At 39.0% G+C, this 7,124-nt stretch overlaps 1 long non-coding RNA gene across 1 annotated transcript; it reads left to right on the top strand.

Annotated features, from left to right (window-relative positions):
* Positions 1-270: 270 nt before the first annotated feature.
* On the top strand, positions 271-6,816 carry LOC121097103. The gene is made up of 4 exons (XR_005830783.1): positions 271-1,315; positions 1,958-2,014; positions 4,445-4,599; positions 6,198-6,816. It is a non-coding gene; the product is annotated as an uncharacterized LOC121097103 (long non-coding RNA).
* The last annotated feature ends 308 nt before the right edge of the window (positions 6,817-7,124 follow it).

Here is a 7,124-nt window from a genome sequence, read left to right as displayed (position 1 = left end):
GTGAAGATGGCACCGTGTCAGCATGTGTTTCCTGGGCACTGGGTCCAACTCTGTGCTGATGTCTTGCCCCTACTCGTGGATGGAGAATCATAGAATCACAGAACGGTTTGTGTCGGCAGGGCCCTTAAAGCCCACCTAGCTCCAGCCCCCTGCCCCGGGCAGGGCCACCTCCCCCCAGCCCAGGTTGCCCCCAGCCCCGTCCAGCCTGGCCTTGAGCCCTGCCAGGGACGGGGCACCCACAGCTGCTCTGGGCAGCCTGGGCCAGCGCCTCCCACCCCCACAGTAAAAAAAAATGAAAAAAATAAATCTTTCCCTGTGTTGGGGTTTTCCTGGAAGGCGAACCAAGCTGACTAACAGCACATCTAGGTGATTTCCAATAGGTTTCTTTGCTAAATGGAAATTCCACTTTACCACTAAAACTGAGACAATTAGTATCTCACATCCCACAGAAATGTCCCTGCGTTCTGCTGCCTGGGTCATGTGGGTTTTGAAGGCAAAATCTGAAGGAATAAGGAGTCAGAAGTAGGACTGGCTGTGCCTCGGTCCATGTGTTAACAGCCTTTTTGTTAAGGCACTCCGGAATTCAACACTGCATTATCTACCAGTCGTGCAAGTAACTGTTCAGTCCATGGGGTTTGAAAAACCAAAATAGAACCAGGTTTTGTGAAGTATTTGGAGCCTGTACCCCTAATAAACCTTTTAAATAAACATTTTTATCTAGTGACTCTTTAGCATAGGCCTCATAAATATATTTACAGTCCCTACTGAACCTCAAGGGAAGGACCAGAAGCACTAAACCCGAGCCTGTGGTTTCTCCCTGTTTTAGCTCATGCTGGAGCTGAAAAGCCAGGGCTGCCTTACTATCTCACTGAGACCTCTTACAAAGGAACCCCATTTAGATCTCAACAAACCTCTGTCTTGACCGCAAATAAGAATGCTCAGTGGTACTTAAAGCTTGATCTAGGTTGTATCAAATGCCTACAATTTTATGCATCAGTAGGTAAATCTGAAGCCTCTTACTATCAGGAGTGATAATGGCACAGAGTACGTTACAGAACAGGCAGCTGTTAAGATCCTGCAGGTATTGGGAGTGCTGTGTCCTGCAAAGCCATCTCTTCGTCACAGGTGATCTGCCCACGTTCCTGCGCCACACCAGGAAATGAGAAGATGGCGAGGGCATCCCAGGGGTCTGGCTCTCCTTTTCTCACACATAAAGAAATACCTTCATGGATTTACGGCAATACATTCTTGAGCTGTGACCCGGTGAGAGGAGATGGTTCCAGAGTAGTCGGCCTGCTTTCTAAAGTTGAATAAGGTCAGTTAAATAACAAACAGGTGCTCATGAAGTATCATGTTTTAATTATAGATATGTTTTATTGAAAATACATGTAAATCCTATGCAACCTTTCAAGTCTATGCAATGTAGCCTGGCACTTCCCGCTTGCCTTCCACGCAACCCCTCCTTGCAGCAATTTGCATCCCTTTAAGCTGACACCAGTGGGAGTTCCTGGGGAATAACTGGCACCGAGCAGGTTTGTGCTGAGCTGAATGGAATCTCCTGGTGCAGTAAGGAGCTTCCTTCTGCTGTCACCGCCCTTCTGCAAGATGTGCTGTGGACTTCCATGGGGGAAGGACAAAACCCAAATGGTTTTTATTTTCCTTTTTATCAAATTTTATGAAAAGTTTCCTCAAATTAATGTCCTTTAATCAGATGTAGCCAAACCAAACAAATGGCAGTTTCTGGGGAGCAGAACCAACAACCTTCTGTGGTGTCACACGAGCAGCACTGTCCTGACTGCACTGAGAGCAAACCAGGAGGGAAGGGTTACAGGGTGGAGGGATGTGGGGGGAGTATTTTTGTGAATTTAGTGCCAGAGGCCCATGTGCCAAACTACTTAGTATATAATCCTAGCTCCTATGGACTCAGTAACAAAATTGCTCCTGTTGATTTCTGTAGGACCAGGATTTTACTGTTTGTGTTTTGCTTGAAGTAATGGCCTTTGATCCAGCCTAGGTGAGTGTTTGTAACCAAACTTCAATTTTGTCAGGTATTTCTTGACAGAACACTTCACAAAATTTGTTAAGCATTTCATCACCTAAACCTTATACTTCACCTCCCAGAGGTAAATGATGAGGGGTTTGTATTTAGAAGGCAAGGTGGCACAACAGTCCAAAATGTCAGCAAATGAATCTCTTGGTTAATGAGCGAGCCTTGATGATTTTTATGACTTTGTATATACTTACACTATACTTTAATGCCTGGCAGTAGACTGAATCTTACTTTTGGATATATGTATAATTTAAAAGAATGCTTTTTAGATTTTGCTTTTGTAGTGTTACCATATGTAGACACGGTTGCAGTGCTGGGGAGGGACACAGATAGGCACGCTCGTACACCCACTCCTACACAAGTTTCTTTTTGTGCCATCTCTTTGGTGACATTAATGGGCTGTACTGTGCTGCTACAGTTTCCTATAAAATAACCTTAACAATTGGAAGAACAGAAGGGGAACAAATGACATAAAAAGCAGCAAGCAGCAAGCACAGGCTGCCTCATTGGTTTTTGCCGTTTTAATTATTGCTCAAAGCAAAAGTCATGATGTTGAAAATTGAGACCTCAGAAGTCTTGCAACTGAATGTAGCAAAAAAGATTTTATTTTAAGTAAGGCCTGTTTAATTGTTTCTAAAATGTTGTAAAGGTTATAAAAGTCTCTAGACAATAATACTCTTTATTATGCTTAAATCTTTATGGAAAAATCTTCCACTTTAAACTTAATAAAAGCCAAGCATATCTTAATAAAAAGGAGTATATAAGGCAGGAAGAAAAAACCTAGTTTGCTAATATTCTAGATCACCGTATAACAGAACATTCTCCTTTATTCAAATTCCTGCTTCAGTGTAAAAGGGATCCGGTGGAGCACAACACAAGAATAATACATCTACAAAGGATTACTTTTATTAGAAATAACAGTTTAAGAAAGCTTATTGTCCCTTTTATGAGACTAAAAATGAAATTATTTGTAGCACTTCTCATTTTCAGATTAGAAAGCATTTTAATAGAGATTTTGTCTGTTTGGAATAAAAAAAAGTAATTAAGCCCCAATATTTCTAGTAATCTATTTCCAACATTTGAAATGAAACAAACTTTTTTTCCCCATTGAAAAAGTGGTGTGTAAGTAGCAAAAGATTTATCTGAAATACCTTACGCTTCCTGTGAAGTCTCAGAACTGTAGACATACTTTTTAAAAATTCATAGATTATTTAAATAAATTCCAAATAAAGTTTCTATTGCTGATTCTTATAAAGCTGAAATGTCTATTCCCATCATAAGAATTTCAAATTATAATTAGCACAGTGTGCTAATTAAAAAAAGTGTGGTGATTCTTTTTTTGTTGTTGTTGTTGTATCATTTAATTTAAATGATGTTGACTTAAAATCCTGCTGAGAAAAATTCTAATTTGTTATGGCTCTTTAAGTCTGTAATATAAACAAGCCTTAAGGATGTGTGTAAGAGAGAGGAGTTTTACAAAAATTGTGGTTGCTTCTGGAGTGCTTGTGCATTTACACGTAAAGGAAAATAATATTAAGTTTATTGTATTATTGCAAATAATTTTAGTATTATTGGAAATAATCCTTCATGCATGAAACTTTGGTTTACGACTGCTTTATTCTTGAGACATAAAAGAAAATCAGTATGAACAAAAGGTCTTACATTTCTTTTATAATGACATGTATAGTTGATTTATGTGCGATTCATCATGAAATACTAGCTCATGGTTCAAATTAAGTTTAAAATTATTTAGGACTAAGAACAGTTTAATGTATAATGTATACAGAAATTTCTTGAAACTAAAGAACCTAGTAGTCACAGATAAAGCAATATACCAACCAGAGAAAATATATTAGGAATCAATTGCAAATCCAATTCTTTCAAAGAAAACATTGTTCTTATCAGCTCAAAATTGTCAGCTTAGAAGAATATTGAATCCATACTTTGGGCTTTTGCCAAAATCAGTTCAGATGCATGTTTGGAAGCAGGAAGACTGGGCCAGATGACATGCAGAAGTTCCTTCCCAACTTGACTTTTCTGTGATTCTAAATTCTGATGGCTAATACCAGAATTGCATCTCCCAGGAGTTGTTTTTTATGATGATGAATGTCTGGAACCAAAAGTTGGATGCAGTGGAATGCTGCGTAAAGGTTAGGAAGCTGAGGGTGACCTACTATAAAACAATCACACAAACCAACCAATCCCCTGCATCTTGCAACACGTCAGTCACTTGTCATTGTAAAGCTTTGTTGTGACTTTAGAGTGGGACACTGGCACAGCCTCAACCCTTGCCTTGAATGGCTGACCAGGGGTTTAAAGAAGAGCAGGAATTTATTTATTTATTTATTTATTTATTTATTTATTTATTTATTTATTTATTTATTTATTTTAAAGATCCATTGGAGTCAGACCTCTTTGCTTAGCATATGCTGCATCAAGGCCCTGGACAAATGGATTTGAGCATTCAGCTGGCATCTTGCTTGCCAGTCACCCAACCTGCCTGTGAGACTGTGGAGTGGCTGGTCAATGATTGCTTTTTTACACTGGATGTAAGGAAGCATTTCTTTACTGAGAGGGTGGTCAAACCCTGGAAGGGCTTCCTGGAGAGGTGATTGATGCCCCACGCCTGTCAGTGTGTTAGAGGCATTCGGACAATGCCCTTAATGTCATGGTTCAAGTTTTGGTCGGCCCTGAAGTGGTTGGACTGTGTGATTGTTGTAGATCCCTTCCAACTTCTGCTCTGCTCTGTTCTGCTCTGTTCTGTTCTGTCTTTCCTTAAGTGATACCTAGCTAAGTTAAGGGAGACACATTCATGTTTAATTCCATCACTAAATACTACTTTCCAACATGTATGTGGGCTTGTGAACGTCCATGCTTTGCAGCCTTTCTCCTGCCTTCAGTGGTATGACTGTCAAATGAGTGCATGGAACAACTACAGCAGATGGGTCCAGGCTGTGAAAATATAAACTTATGATTTGAGCACTGGTAGCAGGACGTGGAGCACTGTCCTCATTCTTCTGCTGGTCCTTACTTGTTATAAGTGATAAAAATTGAAATTCTCATCACTGTATGCTCAGCCTGAAAAATTATTCTTGTATGAAGCAACATTCAAGGACTACTACGCTCTTTTCAGGTGTAGTAGTAAAATGTATATGTGTTTAAAGTCATATCAGTACTTATTAAGCATATCAGCAAAATTATTTTCTTTGCCTCCTGAAAGTTTCATGGAAGAATCACTAAGGTACTCTTGACTTGTAAAGCAAATAGTAGGCAAAAACATTTTACACAGATCTTCAGGGGTCAAAAATATTTTATTTTTCTATTTGAGACTAGTGTAATCAAGAAGTGAAACCATTTATAGTTCTAGTGCTTGTAAGGCAGGATTTACTAGTAGCTGGGAATATAAATTAAAAAGAAAGTTAATGTTACACAGGCCTAGTTTTAACAAATTCAATACAGGGATGTGATAAATATTGTTGGGAACCTTTTGTGTTGCTAGAGATAATGGTGAGACTGGCACAGAGCTTTAAAAAGTACAACTTAACATAAATCTTCTTTGGCCTCTAGAAATGTCTCAGTTTTGTAAAAAGGAAATAGCATGCCAGTCAATAGAGAACACCTCAGCTACACTAAACTGTTAGGAAACATTGCTGTCCTTGAAGAAATGCCTGAAAAGTGTAGAATGCTATTCACACATATGGTTACGGGAAAAATAAAGATGGATTATGGGAAGGAATGCGTAGTAGACTAAAATAATGTTTAAGACAAGAACAGAAAAAAGAAATGGCATTTGTTTTATGCATAGGGTTTATTAGGTGTTACATTAAACTTTGGCAGACTGTCATGCTACTCTAAACATCTCAGAAGGGGCTGAAGATAAAACTTGAGGACTGATGGAGACTATTTGGAAGGCTAAACGTAGTTGAAATGAGGGACAAAATTCCTAAAAATGCTTGCAATGTATAAAAGCCTATTCCAGACAGATTCATTCTACCAAAATTGCTAGTGAAGTCAGCTAGGCAGTAGTCAAAGATTTTAGCTACAGACTTACTGAATCAGCCTGCTGGTCTATACATTTGACTTTCAACTAATTCTCAAGTAATGTCTCTGGCTAGTTGTTTCTTTTCCATTCTTTGTCTCCTTTCAGAGCATTCTGTGGGGGCTGAAGGAGGGTGACAGAGGCTGTTTGGATGGGAGGTGGAACCAGCTGGTGCTGCAGGATGTGGAATCCCCTCCCCATTGCCCTCCAGCTGGCTCTGTGCTGTACCAACACCTAACGGTGCCCTTGAGGACACATCATGCAATAACCGAATGCCTTCACCGAGCAATAAACAAACTCAGGAAAGCATCTGATCCAATAATGTATGTTAAACAGCATAAAAAAGTGGAAGAGGAACTGTAAGTCAGTTTAAAATCAACAATTCCTTGGGAAGTACCATGACAGGATCTGCTGTAGCTGTTTCCCTTGATTAAATATATATGAAGCAGTTAGTATAGCTGATGGAAACAGCTCAGCAGTAGAGACACCCAAACATTGTACCTCTTTTTCCTCCAGTCTGTTTCAAATTCCAAATGAAATGTGGGTGTCTGAAGATTAGAATATGCTATACTTCCATCTCTGCCTGACTCCCATGCCTATGAATATGAAGGCAAAAATCATACAATGCATCCTCAGAGAATCTGTCTCTGGATAGATTTCTTTTTTATGTGAACAGTTTGTTCAACAAAAAAGTTGGGTTGACTAGAGTTTGTCTGAGAAATATTTTTAAAAACTAACATTTAATTTAAATGGTTTTCAATTAAACATTTTTATATTTTCTTTCAGAGACTGAACTGATTTTTAGAAAAAAAATTCAAATAGTAAAAAATTTATTTGATAGAAACTGAAGCTTTTTTTCCTGTTTTCCTGATGAAACTAAGAGGGTTCATTGTGGAGTTTTCTTTGCCTTTAAATATTTCCTCCCCACACCTATGCTGGAACATAAAGAATGGGAACACAGGTATCATGTGGAGGTGGCTGTCATTCCTGCCCTATGAGCAACCACACTTGCTAAGAGTAGGGATTTGGAGAGTG

Source organism: Falco naumanni, chromosome 13, assembly GCF_017639655.2.
Source record: "Falco naumanni isolate bFalNau1 chromosome 13, bFalNau1.pat, whole genome shotgun sequence".
NCBI classification, from domain to species: domain Eukaryota; kingdom Metazoa; phylum Chordata; class Aves; order Falconiformes; family Falconidae; genus Falco; species Falco naumanni.
Note: the sequence above shows the minus strand (reverse complement) of the source record. Positions and strands in the feature narration are given on the sequence as shown.